The sequence below is a fragment of the Podarcis liolepis genome (assembly GCF_965112155.1).
Source record: "Podarcis liolepis genome assembly, chromosome: 3".
NCBI lineage: Eukaryota > Metazoa > Chordata > Lepidosauria > Squamata > Lacertidae > Podarcis > Podarcis liolepis.
The window spans coordinates 34,999,253-35,023,127 of record NC_139557.1 but is presented as its reverse complement, the minus strand read 5'-3'; the positions used below and the strand labels follow the sequence as shown (position 1 = coordinate 35,023,127).

The window sequence follows — 23,875 nt, the reverse complement described above, 5'->3', positions numbered from 1 at the left end:
GCTGGGAAGACAAGGTGGTGTCTAGAATAGGAGCTGGAAATAAGCCCAAACATTGTAAGTCTCTTCAGATCATTATGCATCCAGATTCTTTTTTCCAAGAGAGTCCTAGGCCCTCTGATTACAACACTCACCTCAGAATATCATAGGGAAGTTTAGGGAAGTTTTTAATATCTAATGCTGCATTGTTTATAATACTTGATTGGGAGCCACCCAGAGTGGCTGGGGAAACTCAGCCAGATGGGCGGGGTATAAATAATATATTATTATTATTATTATTATTATTATTATTATTATTATTATTATTATTATTATTGCAATGCTTGTTTATTAACTGATTCCCCCTGCTGCTGCAGCCGCTGCCCTTAGCAGGAAAATTATAGACATCTCCATCTTTCAATAATGACCACTGAGTGAATGGAAGACAAAACTGGGTAAACAGAGCCTTCCAGTGCCTCTACACAAGTCTCAGTTTTGCATGCCAAGACCACATCTAAATTGAGGGTGATTTCTAACTTACTCTGGACCAACCTGCCATTGACCAACAGACCAAAGCGCTGACTGACAGGCTCCACTAAATTCTGACTATCAATGGGGAAACCAGAGGGTGGGAGCGCTCAAATATAACTCAACCTCTTTCTACTCTCCACAACACTCTGTCCACCTGTGCAACACCTTCTTTTTCCTGGAAGTAATGGAAGTAATGTCACCATGGAAATAATCGTTCACCAGCACCTGTCTGGACCAAAAACATCATTTCTGTTCTATACAGACGACCCACCTATTGGGGACTAAGTGCACAGAATACAAAAACAAAATCAAACAGGAGAAGAAAAAATGTTGATTCTAACACTGCAGTTAAGGGAATAAGCAAACAACAACAAAATGTGCTAAGATCTAAAGTGCTTATAATTTTAAAGGGCTTATATTTAAAGTGCTAATGTATAACATATAAGAGAAAATATTGAGAGAGAAAGCGGTGAGTGCTAATAGATCTACAATCAAGTTATGATATTTCACCCCATCCTCCTCCCAGCCTAACCTTACCATACAAATCAGCCATCTCCATCTGGCTACCACCCAGGTCAGCACACTTCTTCTACCTGGTTCTCACCCAGGTTGTTAATCTCCAGTAAGGTAAAGGTACCCCTGACCATTAGGTCCAGTCGTGACTGACTCTGGGGTTGCGGCGCTCATTTACTGGCTGAGGGAACCAGCGTACAGCTTCCGGGTCATGTGGCCAGCATGACTAAGCCGCTTCTGGCGAGCCAGAGCAGCGCACGGAAACGCCGTTTACCTTCCCGCCAGAGCGGTACCTATTTATCTACTTGCACTTCATACTTTTGAACTGCTAGGTAGGCAGGAGCAGGGACTGAGAAACGGGAGCTCACCCTGTCGCAGGGATTCGAACCGCCTATAGTGGGACTGTTGTATGTGTACAAAGGTCTGGTTGGTTTCGTGAGTCAGGATGTTGCCGGCCTGGTGTATCATGTGAACCAGTCCACACATGAGGGGAGGAACAGCTGACACTACAGCAAAGAAGATTCTTGTTGTCTGCCATGATGGAATTCCTCTGTTCAGGACAGACATGCTCAATCTGACATCTTCCTTTTCCCTGTGAAGGAAAACATTGGCCTCTCTGAGCCTTGAGTTACAAGGAACAAGTTAGAGGAGCTAAATTAATGGCACCTCCTGTTTTCTCTTCTACTTATTAGAACCACGACAACAAAATATGCAAATAAAGAACATGTTATAGCTGTCTCCATAGCACTGACATAAAGAGACAAAGAGAGAGGAAGATATCTCCCTCTGCCTTCTGCTCCTCTAATTCAGAAATCTAGCATTTAGCACAAGGATGAGAAAAGTCACATCCAAATAAGGTAAGATGGAAAAACTTTGGCACAGCCCGCAACCGAAAGTCTGAAATGTAATGTGGGGTAATCTATAGAAACATGAAGAGAAGTTTGTGCATCAAAGGGAAAAGATATAAATCAGAAGCTTGCTCTGGAACAAACAAATAGAGTTAAATAAGCCAAGGATAATAATAACAAAGGTTCTGGAAAGTCATTTTGGAGAATTAGATGAAAAGCAGAATAGTCAGAAGTGGGGACTTCAGGGCCTTGGTCAGAATTCCAGTATTAGATACAAAGGAGAGCTAGACACCAGATTCATGCAGAAAAAGGTGAAAGAAAAGGGTGTGCAGGAATCTAGCTTTCTTTGTACAATCAAATGGCTGGTATACTCTACCTTAGAGCAGTCACTATGTACATTTAAGCGTTTGAACAGAATATATTTTTGAGTTGCCGTTTTTGCTTGTTCATTTACATGTTTGCTTTTATGGCATTTCTATCCCACTTAACCTTATGGTTTAAGGTCAGGAATATTGTAAAAACAAGAACAAATGGCACTAAATCAATATTATATAAATATAAAATTAAAATAATCATTAAAATAACCAGTGTTAAAACACTATACAAATGCAAGTGAATTAGAGCCCCAAAGATATGGGCACACACATGGTCATTCCAAGGATGGAGCAGCATTGCAAAGAAGGCTCTTTCATGTACTGCCACACCCCCCTGTTGGTGGAATCACAAGTAGGACCTCCCCTGCAGAACTTCATGCACAGCATAGGAGGAGATAGATTTCACATGTATAATAATATTGATAGTATGAGGGAAACAAACACAGAGAAGGAATGATTCACATGTGCAGCCAGTGATACTCATCTGGTTCCCAGTTAATGTGATGCATGCATCTGAGGAGATGCACATAAGTTTGGGACAGATGAATCTATGGATTTGGGTTTCTCTATTTTTCCATAATTCTTCATGAGTTTGAAATATGTTTTTTTTTAAAACAAACAAACAAAAAGTCCTCATGAACATTCACCAGCATTTTAGGGCAAATTTCCCCTGAGTTCAGCATGATCCTCCACATTGTGTGTCCTAGAGCAACCTCACTCAATGTGAACAAAGCAAAGCTACAGTACAGTATTTGCTTCTCCTTTCAGTCCCAGTTTTTATTTTCATTGGCAGCTTTACATGCTTTGCCATGGGGAAAGTTTACACCATTCCTATTCAATAGATGTGGAAGAAAACCTTACAGATGTCAAGCACTGTTTTGAAATGTATTCAGCTTGTTGCAAGCATTCTGTATGGACCATCCTTCTTTTAACTTTCCCACTGGCCTGTCAGCTGCTCTACAAATGTTTTGCCACTGCCTTAAATGATGGTTTTTTAGAAGGAACATGCATGCTTTCTCTCTAAAGGAATAGCCACACAATACAGGAGTCTCCCACTCATGTATTGCCTTAGCTGATTCGGGACCATGCATAGACAATCACTTATGGGTGCATATGGGGATGAAAGGCATCTAGTATAATCCACACACAACATCACTGTTTGAATGTGGATGTGAATTCTTATTTGGGCTATTCTAGATGCAAAAAAAATGCTGACTGCAGCTACATTTGGTGTTTTGAATATTGCCCATCCAACTAATCCAAATTTTGCATTGAAAAGAATGCTGAATACTCTTATACTGCACAATTCTACTTCTGCTGCCCAGTAGCTTCTCTAACTACTAGATTGCCTGGCTAAATACTTTCTGAGTCTGGTATTTCAGCAGTCATTGCCATGCATTTTCACATATATCTTTGCAGTAATAAGGAATAGGAACTTCATTTTTTTTAAAGGGAAATGAAATTCTTGGGATGCTGAAGCCATTGTGTGTGTGCTGTTTATGTTCCCACTTCCATGTTGAAAATTATTCAGGATACAACAGAGCTTTGAGAATGAAAAGGCAAGGATCATTTTTCTGCTTGAGTAGTATATTTTTTTGTGTCCTGTGAATATGACCTTTTCTTTGTGCAATGGAAGAAACTGATGTAATGGTGCTACATCTAGTACAATGAAGTGCACTGGGATCAGAGCCAGCAGAATATTTCCTTCCAGTGTCTGCTTCTCCAATCAGCTTAATTATGAGCAATTGTTTGGGTTGTTCTGCAAAGAAATATTAGAGAATGGAAAAAAGAAGCATACCTCAAACCATTATTTTGCAACTGATTCATGCTTTGGCAGGAACCACAAAATTTTCTGCTTTACAGCTCTGTGATAGTATCGTTGTGGATCAGCCTTGCCATATAAGCACAAATCCACCCTTTATTTTGACAAGGTTCTAGTCAAGGCATTTGAAAAATGAAGAAATCACATGAGCCATTGGCTGGATTTCTTTACTAATCACAGGCATCCTCATCTCCAAGAGATCCAAGACTTGCTATTGTTAGCACCTCCAACATTCAGCTGCCATGCCCAATTTTAGTGATGATCTTTCCCTCCCTCCTCCTAGACTTTAACAAAAAAAATCTCATTACTGTCTGCCTGGAGAGCAAGCCGCTTGTTGTGAAAAGGAGTTAGAAGAACAGTTGCTGGCATATAGCAATTGCTTACTACTTTTTTGAAACTTGTAGCCTAAATTGAACAAAAGTATTTCCTCCATGCTCTGCATGTGACTTTTTCTCTACAGGTTTAAGGTAGAGAAGCACATTCTCACCCCATGGAATTGCCAAGGAGTGAATAGGAAAACCTATGAAGATATGTTAACAGCTTGTTTGTTTTAAAGCACTTTTATTGTCTTCTCTCACAATGTCTTGTCCTTCTCACAGATGTTCAAGAAATAAAAAGAACTACATTCGTATCCAATGAACCAAACAATATCTCATATGTGTTCTGAGTTCCAAGAGAGCAATTACACATTTACAGGGTTTCATCATATCTAAGATCACACTGAGGAAAGTATATGTCATAAAGATCTTTCCAAAAGAGACATTACAGCCAGGTATATTGCCAGATATGCCAGACTTGATTTGCAGGTCACCTTGTAAAAGACCCTTTTGACACAAATTCAATAAAGGAATGGCAAATCTCAAAAGACTCTGGTGTTCTTCAGTTGATTTGTCACACACACACACACACACACACACACACACACACACACACACCATGACTGCTATGTTGCACAACAAATGGTAACAGTGGTCTAAGAACAGATCTTGGTGTGTTTTCTATTGGCTCCCTAGAACGAAATGTGTTGCTGACACTATATAAACTATCAGTTAATAGTCTTAATGATGTACCTTAGGATCCCTCAAATTTCCTCAGAAGTTTTGGCTGAAGAAGCCCAATATTGATTCTGATTTTGTTTTTGGCTGAAAGGATGATAGCCTTTAGGTTCGCATTTTTGGGAGGTTTGCCTTTGGCAATCTGAATTGAAATTCTCCCTGGTCCCTGCTTAAGCCCCCTCACAGCAGATTTTCTGTCTTTGGACCTGGTTCAATGAGGTCATTGTGGCCCATTTCAAGGAGAAAAGAAACTTAAAAGTGCCCTTTGTCCCTGGCACTGTATTATACTGTCCAGGCCTATGTATGCCCACCTGGAACCAAGTCTCATTGAGTTCAATGGTATTTCTTCTCAGGTAAAGTGTTCCTTTGATAGACAAGTCCCCTAGCTGAAATTAAATCCAGCCTTTATATGAGGAAATGCGAGATGAATCATGTGAGAGCCTGAGGCATAGCTGTGCCAGAAGAGAGAAGAAAAAAAAAAGAGTTTGTAGCCTTTGGCAAAGGACTCTGATAACTGGGTTTGATGCTATATCAAGCCCTAGATAATTGCTAATTGAAAAGCTGCTGGCCATAGAGCTGTTCATATTTTGAGAGTGTATTTTGAAAATAATATGCTGGGAATTGATGAGCAGCTGTGCATAAGAGACTTCCACTGCTTAATAAGAAAATATATCCCACTGCAATATTGTGCCAACAAGGACAAGAGTGTTCCTTGCAAAGCTGTCTTGCAAAAACTCTTAGCTAAAGGCTATTATAGGTAAAGGTAAAGGTACCCCTGCCCGTACAGGCCAGTCTTGACAGACTCTAGGGTTGTGCGCTCATCTCACTCTAGAGGCTGGGAGCCAGCGCTGTCCGCAGACACTTCCGGGTCACGTGGCCAGCGTGATGAAGCTGCTCTGGCGAACCGGCAACAGAGCAGCACACGGAAACGCCGTTTACCTTCCCGCTATAAAGCGGTACCTATTTATCTACGTGCACTTAAGGGTGCTTTCAAACTGCTAGGTGGGCAGGAGCTGGGACTGAACGATGGGAGCTCACCCCGCCGCGGGGATTCGAACCGCCGACCATGCGATTGGCAAGTCCTAGGCACTGAGGTTTTACCCACAGCGCCACCCGCGTCCCTATTATACAGGCTATTATACAGTTTCATAATCCTTTATTCGGGTGTAGTTATTCCTTGCAATGGGTTGTTCGAGTCACACAGCAGAGAGGCTCCTTGCCCATTGAATATAGAAGCTGGTTGGTGTTTATTCTAAGATTATTCATCTAGAGCCTTTTTTATTGATGCTTGTGAGAAGGCAAGGGGAAATGTCTCCCCCCACATCCCTGCTCATCTCAGAACAGAATAGGCTCCACCTAATGCTGAAAAGAATTAGATTTAAAACCTACTGCCTGGAGCTGCTTTTGAGATGAAGATTTGTGGGCAGTTTGACCTGCCTGCAATTTCTGGGGTTCTATTTGGAGGTTTTGTTGACTTGGTCGTAGACTAAAATAGCAGCTGGCGTACAAATATTTGGCAATTGAGGTCTTCTCTGTTAGAACGCTGGGTTTTGTCCAGGCAGCATTCTCCTGTATGCCGGCTGTTTCTAGCGTGCACCAGTAAACCTACAGTTGTTAACTATGAAGGCTGTGACCTATACCTTTTTAAGATGAAATAGCTGAAGCCTGGTAGAGTATGGCAAATGTATTTGGTGCAACTCATGGCATCTCCACTTAAAAGGCTCTCAGGCAGCATAGCTGCCAGGGACCTCTGCTTTAATTTGCCAAATCTTTACGTCCTGTGCTTTTAAAGCCACTTCAAATGAATCTGACTAGCTTAAACAGACTACAGTTAGCACTTAAGCACAAAACCTGGTGCCCACGACATGGCAAGCTGACATTAAGGAAAAGGAAAACCAAATCCTTTCAAAATCTTCCTCATGACCATGCAGGAGGAGGGCTGAGGAGGAGGGGAAGAGGCATATTCCTGCTTTTGTACATCGGGCTAAACCATGGCTTAGCATGATCTGAAAACATGGCCATAAAAAAGCAGTATATCAGGGCAAAATCAAGGATAGAAACATTTTCCCTTGACACCTATTGCAGGTATTTTATTTTTTGTTTGGGGGGAGCATTTAGCTCCCAACTGAATCTCACCTACTATGTGAGAGAACCAATTCATATAGTTCTCACTGTTTAGGTACATAGAATCGTAGAATTGTAGAGTTGGAAGGAACCCTCTAGAATGTTTTGTTATATTATGGTATTCCTAGCACATAGTCCATTGAATGAGTACTACTTGGCAAAACCTTACAAACAATTCACACCAAAGAGTCTCTTCTCTTTGTGACCCCCCCCCCAAAAAAAGTGCTTTGGTGTTTTCACATTATTTTTTGAGGTGGGTTGCTGTTCTTTTGCTTCCCCAGAAACTTTTCGCATTTGCGCAGAGCTCCTCTGTTTCTTTCAGTGGCGATTTGAAGTTGAGCAGTGGGGGCTTCATTTCCAAAAATTGGTGGGAACCAAGCATCTGTCTCTCCCCACTGCGTTGCCAAGGGTGAATTTGGTGATGAGAAACAGTTTCAGTGCACAGAATGAACAGGCAGGGCAGGGGGCAATAATGCAAACTTCCTTTATTTATGCATATTCCATTTATTTAGATTTTTTTACTCCGCTTTACAGCTACCTGAAGTCCTCAAGGCAGCTAATGACATTTATAAAACACAAGAGATGCACCAAGGACTGGAAGCTCAAAAAACAGCCACACTGTTCCTTCCCTCAGGGCAGTTAATGACAGTTGGCCCTGGGTGGGGGGAGGGGCGGGATCAGCCCAGCTGGAGCAGGGCCTAACGATTTTCCACCTTCCCTGACTACTTTATGTCATTACTTTTGTATAATTTCCTACTACATTATGCTTTACTGTCCCCACAGAAATCTGCTGGAAATCCTGTTTCCTGGACAGTAGGGGAAAAACAAGTTTGACAAGGAGTCTTTTTTTTTTTTAAAAAAAAAAGGCTATAAAACATGTGGCAAGCTTTTGGTTGGACCTCATTTCCCTGACTTTAAGAACAAGTGAGATCTCATGGGCGGCGGGGGAGGAGAGAACATTGATAGATGAGGATAATGACCTCTGAGGAAATGTGTTCTCTGGGAGCCCATGTTCATGAATGCGCATGCACACATCCCAAACACATCCTCTTCTAGAGCCCAGGCTGAAACAACACAAAGGAAATGTATCCTGAGGGGAGGGGTGTTAGCCAAGGATGAGAGTCAAAACCACACATTTATACTGAACATGTAGTTCGGCAGCTGTGTTTTCTTTCAACAGCTGGGGGGAAGGATCAGGGCCACAGAGAAGAGTTTGATCCTTTCCACTCTACTCTGGTCCCAGTGAAAACTACCCTCCTTGCTGCAATTTGCCTCAGGAGGGAAGCTGACATTGTTCTCTTCTTTTAGGTCTCAGGCTGCCAGGAAGCATGGGGCAAACACTCTTGTCTAACTCCCAGCACCAAGGATCAAGTCTTTTCTTCTCCGTATCTGAGGAATAAGGAATCAAAGTCATGGTGTGCCGGCAAGATTGCTCAGCCATGGATATAAACCCCTGCTGAGTGAGCAGCAAGATTTCCTCAAGAGAGCATTTTTAAGATTAGCATTTGGATGCTCCTACACCCTGCCACAAATGAAATATTGATGTCATTTATAAAGAATGCCACAAGTCTCACTGCAGAACTATTTGCACAGAAACCATTGCAGTTTATAAGGGGAAATCTCTACTTTTATCATTACAACCAGTTTAGGAACACCACAAACCAGAATAAATTGTTCCAATCTGACCATGTTTGTGTCCTGGCCCTCCCCGTCTGATGGAGAACTTGAACTCAAAACCCCATTTCTGCCAAAGGCTTTAATGTGTGGATAAGGCAAGCTACAATTTACAAGGGTAAGCAGGCTTATGACAGACTAAATGCAGGGCTAGGTGCAAGCTCAGACGCTGAGCCAACAAGCACCACCCTGCAGTTTCCTTTTGAAGGAAGGAAGGGTGCCCAGGTTGGGCAGCTGAAGTCCTGAGACTGGGCAAAAAAAGGCATCCCTTTGAGTGGGTTGGCTATGCTAAATTTGATTACTCTGGTGCTGGCATCTCCATGGAGATGGAGGCAGGGTTACTCTCAACCATCTCTCCAGAGTGAGAAGGCTTGTGAGTGACAGGAGGCAGCACAAAAGGCAAACAAAAGGCGTATTTGGAAGGAGAGTGCTGGGACCCTCTTCTGCTAGCTCACTTGAGCCTTCCCTGGGGTCTAGCTCTCCACCCTTACCCCTGACAGAAGACTGGTTCCTTCCTGGGGGATCAGACACCTCTTGAGACCTGGAATCATCAACCTGCAGCCCACTGGGTCCTTCCAATACAAATTATTAGAGTTCCTCCTATTCTCTTTCTGTGACACCTCCAAAGGAGTTTGAGACTCAAGGGAAAGCCAGATACATTTAAACATGTTGCAATGCCATTAATTTCCATGGGACAGATTTAAGCACACACTTAACATTCCAATATAAATTAATGAGCTGGGTTTGGGTTCAATAACACCCCTATTAATGAATCCATTGCCCATTATCCCAATATAGTCTTTCCACAAATATGTAATACTTTGATGCCCTCTAATGGGCTACTATTAAAAAGCATCCTGGGGGGGGGGGGGAAACATCATCTGACTTTTTTTAAACAAAACAAAACGAAAACCCTGTGGTGTCCAGGCAAGTTTCTTTAACAGTGCGCACACACGGAAAAGTTGTTTCACAGGCTCAGCTCTGTCCTCTCCCATGTCGGCAGAAACATGCCTTTGTGTATGTGTAAAAAACAAACTGTTTCTACTTGTGTGTGGGTATGTGTGTAAGCTATGCAGAGTTCTGATTCATGCAGGCAAAGAGGATGCCACTCCAGCCTGCAAGTCTCAGCTCTCAAGCATAAATAATACTCTTCAAATGTGCATTGCCGTCAAATGGCGGCAGGCAATACTGGTTGTATTAAGATTGTTTTCAAGTGTACATATCTCTGGACCAAGCCGTTATTCTGTTTACCATAGCTTCTGTCAGGGCCATCTTTATACAGGGGTGCAAGGGGTGCAGGGCACCCTGGCACCGAATTCTGGGGGGCGCCAAATGTATTCTGGGGGGCGCCAAAAGTATACCTACTGTATACCAGTCCCTCTTGATCGGCGGCAGCGAAAAGCAATGGAATGAAAGTTCCTGCCCCCCTCCTCTGTAGCGTCAAATATTCCTGATGAGTCAGGAAACAAAAGCAGTTATTTCTGCTGTGTCATTGTTACTGGTGAGCGATTTCCCTCCCCCTGAAAAAGCTCAACAACTTTGAGTTTGAACCTCCCCCCCAAAAAAAAAATTGGGGGCAGCTAAACTAAATTTGGGGACGCTGGGTGGATCTTTGTACCCCAGCAACGCTTATGCTAAAGATGGCCCTGGCTTCTGTAGTCCAACTCTTTAAATGTGAATAATCATTGGCCAAGATTTTGACATGTTTTCTAATATTGCTACTGTCTCTGAAATCAAATAAGAAGAACACTGTCCAACTTGCAGTGACCAATATTACAGAAATATACTTTCTCTAACAGCATGCTTGATTCACCAGTCAGGCAGTCAGAAACCAAGTTGCATAAATCAGCAGGCTTTTTCATATAGAGTTCATCCCCAAACTGGTAATCGTTCTTTATTATCTCCATTTCATTCTTCTCTGATTCAGCTGCGGATAACTCTTAATAATAAGACTGAGATCGTATCAAGTTATGTTTGGTCAGAGGTGTTCAGAAAACATTATGTTTTCTAGACAAAGATACCCACTCGTAATGAAGGGCTTAAGAAAGGCAAAGTGTCATTGGGAATACAGAGGCCTCCTTTCATTGATTATGGGTCAAAGTGGCTGGTGGTGATTGATGAAACAAAGGGGACTGATAAAGCAGTAATGGTAGAAAGTGACATGCGTTGTGGAATGGGACTGTTTTGAACAGAGTTGCATGGAATAAAAGAGAGTTGTTTATCACATTGCTCCCAGGGATGTCTGGCAGCAGCTACTCTTACATGTGGTGTACTACTGGGGCTTTTCAACTTTTGAACAATGGATGAAAGGGAGATGCCTTCATCTTTTCAGGTATTGAGATCAGATGTTTTCTTCCTGAAAAGTACTTGTGATTAAAGCTGCGAACCCTTAATCCAAAGGGGAGTCTAACAGTTTAAGCTTAGAACCAAACCTGGGGGGGGGGGGTGTCTTTAAAAGTTGCCCACAAGGCAGCATATCATCAGTTACTCTGAGGGTCTCCACAAGTTATCAGTGGCTGCCATTTGCAATTCCCTTGCTATTGCACACACACACACACACACACATTCTGAACAGTGAAAATGAGCACATTTTATCTCACACCGCATAGACTGCTATCTCTGAGGAACTGCACAAAAGTTGCACTGTGTCTGGAGTGCCTTCCCTCCTACCATGGGATCTTTATCTTGGACCTAGTGAGTGCTTATCAGTTCTAACACTCTTTCACTCACAGCCCTTTGCTGTAACAAGGGTTTACTTTGTGGATGAAACTGAAATTTTCACACAAGTTTGGGCTCAACATTGACTGCTAGTGTCAAACCACTTACTCTACAACAGGCATAGGCAAACTCTGCCCTCCAGATGTTTTGGGACTACAACTCCCATCATCCCTAGATCAGGGATGATGGGAGTTGTAGTCCCAAAACATTTGGAGGGCAGAGTTTGCCTATGCCTGCTCTACAATAGCCCCATCAGTTTCAATGTTGTTTCTAGAGGTGGGTTGACCAGTTAATTTTGGTTTCTCTCCGTTTCTCACTTTTTCCAACCTGAAGTTCAGTTGTCCACATTTCCCAATCAGTTGTGTCCTCATAAAAATTAATCTGCAAATTCATACGAATTTCTCCTAACATCTTCATTTTGATATGCAATTATGCCTTACATGATGCATGTTTGTATGTTATTTTCATTAATATATGCATTTTTGTGCACATTACTTTGCTGGAGAACTGCATGGCATAATTCAGAGAAGTGCACATTTTGAAGAATGCCTAAGTTTCATTTTGCATATGGTTTCAGGAAGGACAAATGAAGTTGCTTCACCTTTAAATATGAGCTGATTTGAATTTCTTCTCCATCCCTAGCACACTTTAGTTCCAAGTTAGCTAGCATAAGACCAATTAATTTGGATCCTTCATACTAATTTACACATCTATTGTTTCATTTACTAGGCTTGCACAATGTTAGGATGGAGCAGGAAGTACTCATAGGGTCATGGAGGATGGCAAGGGGATGGAGGTCAGTGCACAGGAACCGGAGCAGTAGGACCCATCACCAGAGGGGCCTCTGTCTCTACCAACATGGTGGGCTCTGAGACATAGGGAACAGCAAGAGTTCTAGGAGGCTGAGGCAGACAAAGGCCCACAGCCCATCTCCCTAGCTGGCCAGGTGGGGCTCGCTAGCTCTGGGAGGAGGGGTGTGATTCCTCAGCTGGATTAGGCTTGAAACAGGTGAGGGTCACATGCCTCATCAAGCCCAGGTGCTGCCATCAGCAGGCAAAGTACAAAAGGGAAGTAGAGCTCAACTGCCCATGTTGATGGACCTTGGCTTGATGAGAATGTGCTAGAACCTCTACAGGACTGTGCTTTTGGTTTGATTCTGGACTGTGTTCTTTGATTGCTGGACTTCAGACTTGATTACTTGAATTGACTCTGGACTTTTTCTCCTGGCCTTTAGACTTTGCTTGTGTGGCTTGACCCCCAGACATTGGACTTGACATACTGACTTGCTGCTAGGTAGGTCAGGGGTTCTGAACAATTGTTCAAACAGGCTTTTTCAGGGGTGCATTTTCAGGGGCGCATTATCATTTAAATAACATTATACACCTACATGTGTCTGCCTGTGACAGTTAGCTCAGACTTCAGGCTTTTGGACCTATTTCCAGAGAAACATGGTGAAGTCCAGCCTTGCACCATAGCTGTGTTTTACCTATATACCTAGGCAAACAGATGGACTTTGCATCCCTAGAACTACCAAAGAATGCAGAGTTCCACTCCCTTGAACACACTAAAATTGTTTGGCTTCGCCTGAGGTAAAAAACAGCAGTGTGTGTGTATGTGTGTGTGTGTGTGTGTGTGTGTGAGAGAGAGAGAGAGAGAGAGAGAGAGAGAGAGACTAATTTTATTTTTTGGTGTTGTTAAAGTGAGTGGTTGTATCAGAAGCTCTTTAAATTACCTGTTTGCCCATCCTTGTAACAAAGATGTCACATTTGTATGGAAGAAAGAGTTCATGGGGAAGGGATATTGGCAATGCATGGCTCTCAGCAAGGACTTCCCAGACATTTATTTGGGAAGCATTTCTCCCAACTGGGGCTGAATTGTAGCACACGTAGAGCAAAAAAGTTTTCTGAATGAGCCTGAACAGTGAACTACCTCAGGCCATCTGTGGCTCTAATTTCTGCCCAGCTCCCATGCAGACATGGTCTGATAGCCCACCTGAATGTTTCTGATATTTCTACTGGGCCATTTCTGCTTTTGCTTTTGCTTCTGCTGGGTATGGCCCCCCTCCCATATTTTTTTGTGGTTTTAAATGTTTGCTACCTTCAAAAGTATTGCTGCTTGAAACATTATCCTTCAATACAAGACCAAATGGAACACTGATTTAAATCATTATGCATCTTGTATTTTCGCTGCTGATATATTCTTAAATTTATAATCTCTGCAATACGTCTCCTCTTTAAGAAATTGCTCTATTGACATGTGTGTAAAGAATCAATGTTTCTTATAAAATTTTGCAGTGAGGTTAACTATTGATCTAGGATTAATCCTTAATTAATTTCAAAGACAGCAACAGTAGGTGGAATGACCTATTGAAGCGTGTTTCACTTAGAACTGACTTTTTTTTAATAGAGCAAGTCAAAAACCAGCTAAGTCAGCATATTTATATATACACTAGCCCACAGAGTGCTGAATGATAACACTGGGCTGATTAGATGTCTTGATTTTAAGCAACTAATTAGTTTAATTTCACAATGAAATATAAAAGAAACACACACACATATCACAGTATTGTACAAGTATTTACTAAAAAAGAATGAAATAAGGTGCTGCTCTAAGTAATACAATGTTTTATTTTAGAGGGTCATCTTAGATTCAGCAGCATTTAGTTCATTAAGTTCAACCCCCTGCAATGCTGAAGTACATTTTTAAAAAAGGAAAACCAGAATCTAAGGTGACAAAAACCCCACAAAAAATCACATTCAAATAAGACCATGAAATATTGTATCCCTGATTGAGGAGGAGAATGGACTACTAAGGGGGAGAAGGGGAAATAGAATAGAGTATCCTGGAAATGGGAATGGCTCGTTGACTGGAATAAAGGTAAAAGGTAAAGGACCCCTGGACGGTTAAGTCCAGTCAAAGGTGACTATGGGGTTGCGGCGCTCATCTCGCTTTCAGGCTGAGGGAGCTGGTGTTTGTCCACAGACAGCTTTCTGGGTCATGTGGCCAGCATGACTAAACCACTTCTGGTGCAACAGAACACAGTGACAGAAACCAGAGCGCACAGAAACACCATTGACCTTCCTGCCACAGCAGTACTTATTTATCTACATGCACTGGCGTGCTTTCGAACTGCTAGGTTGGCAGGAGCTGGGACACAGTAACGGGAGCTCACTCCGTTGCAGTGATTCGAAACGCCGACCTTCCAATTGGCAAGCCCAAGAGGTTCAGTGGTTAAGACCACAGCACCATATTGAACAGAACATCATACTGCTACATGCAAAGGGGATGACAATGGGTATATTTTCCCAAATGTTGACTATTGTATCAAATCCCCTAACTGCATGAGGTTTTTAGCCTCTACTCAATCCAACATGTACTGCATTGCATTGCATTGTTGTGGAGTTTTGGACTACAACTACTTTCTCAGTCAAATTAGATCAGACATTGATTGAAAATTATGTTTAATAGTGAACACTTTTTTTAAAAAAAAGCACAGATTAATATCAAACTAAATATACATCAACTGTCACTGTTGCTAAGAATTTATGCTGGTATATCAATATTGGCTCAAGGCCCCAGTGTAGAAATCCTGTGATGCTGCTGTGTTGCCCTAATTCATTGTGACTTATGGCAGACTCCACCCTAAACAGCTATGCAACTGACCCAGAAAAGTGTTTCAGAAAACACCATTTAATTCTGATTTATTAGTTAATCTACCACACAAGTTAATCAGTTTCATGTTTTACGCTTCAGTGATGCTGTAATTGTGCAAGTCGAGGCTTGTTCCAAACAAGAACAGCAACTTCTGTATCATTACCTGGCATGATAATGAAACAGAACATTTTTAGTATCCATTGTAAGGCAGTAATTATATAGATTTCAAAAATTACCACCACCACCCCGCTTTACAAGGATCCTCATAGATCAGGATAGTGGTGGAGAACAAGAATGTATTACTCATTTTTGTTTATATTTCCAAAGTGAGTATCCCCCCTGCCGCTTTTTACTGCTCTGTCCCAAGAGAGAGTTTGTGTGTAACTTGAAATCTCGGAATGTCAGCCATGGCCTCTTGATAGCCTCATTAATCAAGTGCTTGCCACACTTCATCTTGCAGATGTTACAGAGCTGGACTAACACCCTGAATGCCGACTCAGTGACATAGTTTTAATACCTATTCCCTTGCTCCCTGTGGTAATCCAGTTTGGAGAAGGGTTCTATGTGACTTCCAAGAAGAAATAATCTACCTTCCTGGGTTATTTTTAGAACAACAGCCTGATTTGGGGAAGTCCCACCAGCCCACCAGCCCACCATGCCCCATCTCCTCTTAGCCTCTCAGAGGATTCTTTTTGGAAGTTGCATGTGACTGCAGGGGTGAGAATGAGCATGAGAAACATGTCTTCCAGGAACGTCCACAAACTGAAATCTGGGTCCAATTGTTGATTAATGGCATCAATACCAACCAGTATTATTAACTATTCATTGAATCTCCTTTTAGGTGCATCTTTTCAGTGTTAAACAATGAAAGTTCCAGTCCTTGTTCCTCTGATGAGTCTCTACAGTGCTTCATTGTCTGAAGAAGGTATGTGGATATCCTCTACTGGAGATACATAATCATTGCAAACCAGCTTTTGTCTGCACCAAGTATTTTTTTTAACCTGTCCTTTGATGACTTCTTGCTGTGGATCCAGTTTGCATCTGAGCTCCCAAAATTAAAAACAGCTGGCGTTCTTCTTGAGCAGCAACTCGCTTCTGAGACATGTCTTGATGCATAGTGGGGAATTGAAAGAAAACTTGAGCTTCCATTTAGTTATACAGTGCTCAAAACACATCTCATTCATTAGGCCTGAATACAGGTCAGTGTCTTGAGTCAGAATTTTATTTCACTGGGTTTAGAACAGAAGACTAAGGTTCTTGGTCCTCATTGACCCATATTAAAAAAAACCAAGAGCTGGAATTCAAAGTAGGGCTTGCCTGATGGAATGATGACCCCCTCCCTCCTCCTCACATATGTTGTGTTCTGGAGATTTCTCCTGATGCCCGGAGCAAATTGAGGAGAGTGGGGAAAGCCCCATTGCAGTAGTGGGTGTCCTGGTGCTGGTTTATGCTAATGCAACTATTTAGTTGAATCTGGTCCAAGGTTTGAAGGCTGCATGGTATGGCTTCAATTAAGTTTCGTAGATTCCTTCTTAAAAAGTCCAGAGTGTCCTGGTCTGGAGTTCTGTGTACTCAGAAGTGCTCAATGTGCATGTAAACCTGCCAGTTAGCTCAGCACTGTCAGTTCCAACACAGCTTGCTGTATTCACACTCTACATTATTAGGTGCACAGATATAACATCCTAAGTGTGCACCTAAAGAAACATTGTGTGGAGAGGCATTTAGGGTGGACTACATATCCTGTCTCTATTGTGTATCTTCAAAGTCCAGCTGCTGCTTTTTCTTTGCGAAAAGGGTGGTAGGTAGGAACAGTTCCCAGCAGAGAGCAGCAGATGGCAGGGGCAGGGGTATCAACTTGAATAAAATATTGGGGGCATGCCCATCAACTTTGGGGGCCTTGGCCCCCTCAAATATTTTATGGGGAGAGTAGAGCCCATATGAATTAACTCCTATGGGGAAGGGAATCCTTCCACCTTCCCACACCCACCACTCCCTCCTAATTTCCCCATACTAGTAATTTTTCTCTCTCCCCATCACCTGAATCTGTTAACTGGGGCTTGGGAAAATCTTCTGGGAGTGACAGCAAGAGACAGAAGGGAATGGCTGAGGGATAAGGAACCTGTTGCCCTTCAGATCTTGTTGTATTCCAAATCTCATTGGCCCCAGCTAGCAAGGACAATAGTCAGGAGTGATAGGGGCTATATTCTAATGATATCTGAATGGCCAGGGGTTCCCCACCCCTGGATTAAGCACTCTCCTTTCCCCCCACTGCTTCTCCACTGAAAGCTATTCCCTCTACTCCCCTGCTTTGCAAGGGAGAAAGTCTGGGCTTTGAAGAGATGCAGTGGAGGAAGTACATGCTGTTCTGCATTAAACCCACCCGGAAAAGGGAGCAAGAATTTGGTGCTGTGTTTTCGTTTATCCACTCCCTTCCTTCAGGACTCGGCACAACTTGTGCACAAGCTGGGGACCTTACAAGTGCTATATTAGAGGATCTGAAGTTGAGGTGTTATCAACTCTTAAAATTATACCAGTTTCAGGGCCTTTTTGTAAAACTGGGATTTCACTGTGGGGCCAATAGAGTCAAATGAATGGTAATCTTGACTTGGTGCTCAGCCTTTCCTGGCTCACAGCATTGTTTAAATTACCAGTCTTTCCTTGCACTTATGGCTTGAAGTGGCTTTATTTGAGCAAAAGGGAAAGCAGACTAGAACTGGGAGAGGGGGGAATGATAAATGGTGCCCATGTTGTGCACACGTGTGTTCCCTTTACTGCAGTCCAATAAATGTCCTGATAACTTACAACAGAGCCACAGGGTCACACATCTGTTAATTAAAGTTTTCCATCTGCACCATCTGATGATCATTGAGCCTGATCCGTCTCACTCATGCAAAACACCCATCATTTATCAGTAGACTTTTAGTGTGCATGAATACAAAATTCACAATTAATCCATCTATGAGAAGCTTGTCCGCTGTCTGTCTGGGGCTATTAGTTTGCAACTTCATTAATGGAGTCTTCTGTGGATCAACCCATTCACTGCATGGCTGCATTCTACCACAAATATGAGGATTTTTGGCCTCATCTCCATATACGACAGGAGATAGGTAGGTCTGGATTGCAGCTACAAAATGGGGGCGGGGGAGTCTCTCTCCCCATCTCCTTTCCCCCTCAAACCCTGGTTTCTGTTTTCCTTTGGCTAGGATTCCAAATACTTTTGCTGGTTAAAGGGATTTGTATTTCTGCCTGGCCTTTTGCCATCATCCCATAGACCATATATATTTGGTCCTACACTTGTTTTTGGTGGCATGGCAGAACAGTAAGGTCTGTATAAATCAGGTGTGAGGTTTCAAAGGAACATGGTGAGAGTTTATCCCTTGCTCCATTGTACTGTTATTGGATAGAGGGGTTGGAGAGAATGGTGTCTGAGGAAAAATGTAGACTGCATAGTTCTAGTTACAGGTAGGTAGCCGTGTTGGTCTGCCGTAGTCGAAACAAAATAAAAAATAAAAAAAAAATCCTTCCAGTAGCACCTTAGAGACCAACTAAGTTTGTAATAGGTATGAGCTTTCATGTGCTACTGGAAGGATTTTTTTATTTTTTATTTTGTTTCAACTGCATAAAAAGGTAAAGGGGACCCCTGACCATTAGGTTCAGTCATGACCGACGCTGGGGTTGCAGCACTCATCTTGCTTTACTGGCCAAGGGAGCCGGCGTAGAGCTTCCGGGTCATGTGGCCAGCATGACTAAGCCGCTTCTGGCGAACCAGAGCAGCGCACAGAAATACCGTTTACCTTCCCACCGGAGTGGTACCTATTTATCTACTTGCACTTTGATGTGCTTTTGAACTGCTAGGTTGGCAGGAGCAGGGACTGAGCAATGGGAGCTCACCCCGTTGCGGGGATTCAAACTGCCGACCTTCTGATCGGCAAGTCCTAGGCTCTGTGGTTTAACCCACAGTGCCACCTGCATTAACTGCATACACACTTTCCATTTAAAGCACATCCCACCCATCCACCCAAGAGAATAATAGTAATTTACCTCCACAGAGCAACATTTCCCTGGAGCCTTAAACTACAGTTCCTAGGATTCTTTGGGGAAAGTAATGGGCTTTAAATGGATGGCGTGTATGCTTTAAAAGTGTGGGTATGTTTTGAAGATCTACATATGTGTGGGAATGTATATTAATGCCTGCATCTATTACTGGACCACTGTAATTGCTTTTTGTGTTTCTGATATGGTCCATAGTGAACAACTCCAGATAGCATATACATAATACATTATCCAGCCAATGAATGTCAAACTGGTTGAGTGTTAAAACCTTTACTGATATTCACTGGACTTGGCAAATATAACCCTGGCCAGATACTACACAGTTCAGAGACATACATGTCATGAAAAATTACAGGGTTGCTGCAGAAATTAGCATTCCTGTGCCAAAATCCCGCCCCCCCCATAAAAAGCAGTAATACTTTACTGCCATTAACTTGTGACCTCACTTCACTGTGTGTTTCTTCATACTTGCTCTACATAATAGGCTGTTGATGAAGGGAGAAAGGATTCATATAAGATTATGGACACAGAATCGGGGTTAGTACATTTATAGAGAGGATTTGGAGAACCCAACAGGGGGTGCTGGTTTGGGAGGCAACTCTGTGCTTTCCATAACATGTCGCTTTGCAGTATGAAACATGAATAAAAAGTAATAAAGACCATGTGTGTGTATGTGTGATCCTGAGAGAAAGTCTGCAGGATAGAAAGATAATACGGCATTAGCAAATTTAGCGGAAAGAAGTATGAAAATAATTGAATTATAAGAACAAAGATGAAAACTGAACAATATTATGTCAAACTTTAAATATTTAAATATTTGATAACAAAGTGTAAAATTTGAGACATAATATCGGAAAGGTACAGAATAAGATTTGAGAGAAGGTGAAGTACTGCAGAATATGATTTTTTAAACGGGAACGCAGGAAAGGGAGATGTGAGGGAGTCCGAAAGCAAGGTTACAGAAACTGGGTCTCTGAAGATATTGTATTGTATTTTTTCTTTTGTGTATTGTGTGTACCTTCTTTATATTTCTTTTCTTTGGTGATGGTGTTTTATGTGTTGGGTGTTGTATTGTTTAAAAACCTCAATAAATATTTTATAAAAAAAAAGAAAGTCTGCCTTTCAGAGGCAAACCAGTGGTCCAAAGTGGTTAATGTGTACCCTACCTGGAAAGAAATGTTCCCACTTACACAGCCAAGTTACCAAAACATTATACAAATATAACTTGAATGTACTGATAAAGCATTTCTGATAAAGTATATTGATATAACTTGAATGGATTATTGATCATGTTCACATGTCACACTGAAGATGGGTGCAAGCAGTCTCTACAAATACACTGTACAAATGGGTTTTTTGTGAGTGTACTCTAGTTGATTTTTTTCTTCAGCTCAGCTATTGCATACACAGGTTACACTGGTACATGGACGGTACACTATTTGTGAACACCCCTTACTTTTAACAAAAGCAAACTTGAGTCTCATTTACCAAACTAACGGTGATTTTGAGAATTTGTACTGTAGTTCCTTTCATCCAGATGGAATTTATTCAGGTGGTATTCCTTCAGAATGTTCCATCATAATTACCTTTTCAGCACGTGCGCGCGCGCGCGCGCGCACACACACACACACACAACCTATGGCACTGGTGGCATGTTAATGACTTTGAAGGCGATGCCAAAATAAGCAGAACATAAGAAAACCCTGGATGCTCTGTATGCCTTGCTTGATAGCAGTCCCATAAGCTTCACCAACATTGGCCAGATTTTCAGTGGTTCGTGGCACAAATAGGCTTTTAGTCTGACTGCTGGAGATAATGTGCAGTTATTGATTGTCATGAGATTAGTGCCAGTTCCAGGGAAGGAAGAGGCTGGTGTTTACTGAAATGGATGCTCTTCTCTTGGAGAAAGGTCCATTGATGAATCTGACTTTTTGGTAAGTAGGGTTTTTGAGTTCAAGTAATAGTTAATATAATCATCTCTTGGGGGTGGGGAAAAAGCCATCTGGGAAGGCTAGCACACCTTGATAGAGTTTATTGATTTTCTTTTAATCAATTTTCTTAATAGGTTTACAGCTGCAACTCTTGCTATCTTTGGGAATCCATCCCACATATTATTTATGCTTTGTAAAACGTGGCATAGACAAGCCCATTCCTATTGCATTATTAATTTCCCTAATTGTTTTATGCTGTGATCTTTCTCAGGAGGGTGTTTCCTGTTGGTTAGCTATCCTTTATGCTACAATCTGTAGCTAAAAGAGAACAGTCTCAGCCCTCGTTATCTTACTGAATTGGAGCCCCCTCTTGTGGTGATAATACAGCTCTAAAAACCTTGATGAGAAATATTTAGGTCTGGCCTGCATAGAGTAAGCATGTGGACTGATTAGGGCCCCCTACTGACTGTGGGACAAGAAGCTACGGAACAACTGATTGGTTCAAAATTGGAAAAGGAGTACAACAAGGCTGTATATTGTCTCCCTGTTTATTTAACTTATATGCAGAATTCATCATGCAAAAGGCTGGGCTGGATGAATCCCAAGCCGGAATTAAAATTGCCGGAAGAAATGTCAACAACCCCAGATATGCAGATGACACAACCTTGATGGCAGAAAGTAAGGAGGAATTAAAGAACCTTTTAATGAGGGTGAAAGAACAGAGCGCAAAATATGGTCTGAAGCTCAACATCAAAAAAACTAAGATCATGGCCACTGGTCCCATCACCTCCTGGCAAACAGAAGGGGAAGAAATGGAGGCAGTGAGAGATTTTACTTTCTTGGGCTCCTTGATCACTGCAGATGGTGACAGCAGTCACAAAATTAAAAGACGCCTGCTTCTTGGGAGAAAAGCAATGACAAACCTAGAAAGCATCTTAAAAAGCAGAAACATCACCTTGCTGCATAGCTGTCAACTTTCAGATTTGAAAATAAGGGATCAGCAGCCTCGAAAATAAGGGATCAGCAGCCTCACCTGTCCCGGGGACAGTCTATGGGATATCTAACAATCCGGGATAGCAGCAGGAAGCAGCGGGAAGCGGCGCTGGAATAAGGGAATTTCCTGCAAAAAAAGGGAAGGTTGACAGCTATGCCTTGCTGACAAAGGTCCGTATAGTTAAAGCTATGGTTTCCCCAGTAGTGATATATGAAAGTGAGAGCTGGACCATAAAGAAGGCTGATCACTGAAGAATTGATGCTTTTGAATTATGGTGCTGGAGGAGACTCTTGAGAGTGCCATGGACTGCAAAAAGATCAAACCTATACATTCTTAAGGAAATCAGCCCTGAGTGCTCACTAGAAGGCTAGATCCTGAAGCTGAGGCTCCAATTCTTTGGCCACCTCATGAGAAGAGAAGACTCCCTGGAAAAGACCCTGATGCTAGGAAAGATGGAGGGCACAAGGAGAAGGGGACGACAGAGGACAAGATGGTTGGACAGTGTTCTCAAAGCTATGAACATGAGTTTGACCAAGCTGCAGGAGACAGTGGGGGACGTGCCAGGCATGCTCTGGTCCATGGGTCACGAAGAGTCGGACATGACTAAATGACTAAACAACAATAACAACTGACTGTTTTGTGCTTATTTGGGGACTTTCCAAACATGTATTGTTTGCAGTCTATTCTTGGCTTTTTCTGGGAATATCTGGAGCCCACACTGGACCATCAACAGCAGTGGGTGGGTTGGAGAAAGCCTGCATTGTATTCAGTGCTGCTTTCCCTCTCCTTGGATTCAAAGGCATGTAGTGAGATACTTGCTTATTATTTATTCTCTCTGTTCCCCTCATGCACCCCATATCACCACCAGATATGCTCTGCAGGGTTGGGGGAATACTATAACAGATTTAAGGGATGCACAGGGGGAGGAGAGGGGGAGAATGTTTCATTGCACAAGGAGAATATTTGCCTGAACACTTCATTGAATTCCACCCTTAGAATTAAGGACAGTAAACCATAATTGCTGAAAATAAGCCAAATGCATCTCCTTTCTGGGAAACTGCCCAAAGCAGTATCCAGGAACATCAAGATTACCAAGCAGCTTGAAAGGCCACTGATCATCTTGTCACCAGGTGGTTGGTGTCAGGTTTCCACCGGCTTACGACCACTTCTTGCATTGACTTGCATCTAGATTCGTACCTGGCTCCTCTGTGTGCATGTAGGCTGTGCAGCACCTTCACTGCATCTTGACTAATGCCATTCAAAACAACCATAGTTGCTTCTATCACAAGCTTGTGGAACCTGTGGTCCTTCAGACACTGCTGAACTATGACATTGACTGTACTTGCTGTGGCTGCTGGAAGAAGTTGGACTTCAACAGCATCTGGAGGACTGCAGATTCCCAACTTCTGTTGCAGCACCTGTTTTATAACTTGTCCTCCTGTCTGCCATGGGAAACAAAGCATGCATCACTTGCTCTTCCACTTTGCTTCATTTCAGCGTAACAGGATGTGAACCAGCCAACCTGCAGCTTCAGAGTTATTTTGCTAAATTCATTTGTTGATATATTGTGGGAGAGAGGGACATTAGTACCTATAAAGCAGTTTCTGA

At 42.4% G+C, this 23,875-nt stretch overlaps 1 protein-coding gene and 1 long non-coding RNA gene across 2 annotated transcripts in view; both read left to right on the top strand.

Annotated features, from left to right (window-relative positions):
• The first annotated feature begins 1,449 nt into the window (after window positions 1-1,449).
• On the top strand, window positions 1,450-4,929 carry LOC310703486. The gene is made up of 2 exons (XR_014524182.1): window positions 1,450-1,877; window positions 4,664-4,929. It is a non-coding gene; the product is annotated as an uncharacterized lncRNA (long non-coding RNA).
• Window positions 4,930-7,517: 2,588 nt separating this feature from the next.
• The window catches only part of COL21A1 (collagen type XXI alpha 1 chain), a 126,328-nt gene continuing 109,970 nt past the window's right edge, over window positions 7,518-23,875 (top strand). Inside the window, exons 1-2 of the mRNA XM_083495809.1 lie at window positions 7,518-9,035; window positions 16,131-16,214. The gene's annotated coding sequence lies outside the window, so the exon portion shown is untranslated. The remainder of the gene's footprint in view (window positions 9,036-16,130; window positions 16,215-23,875) is intronic.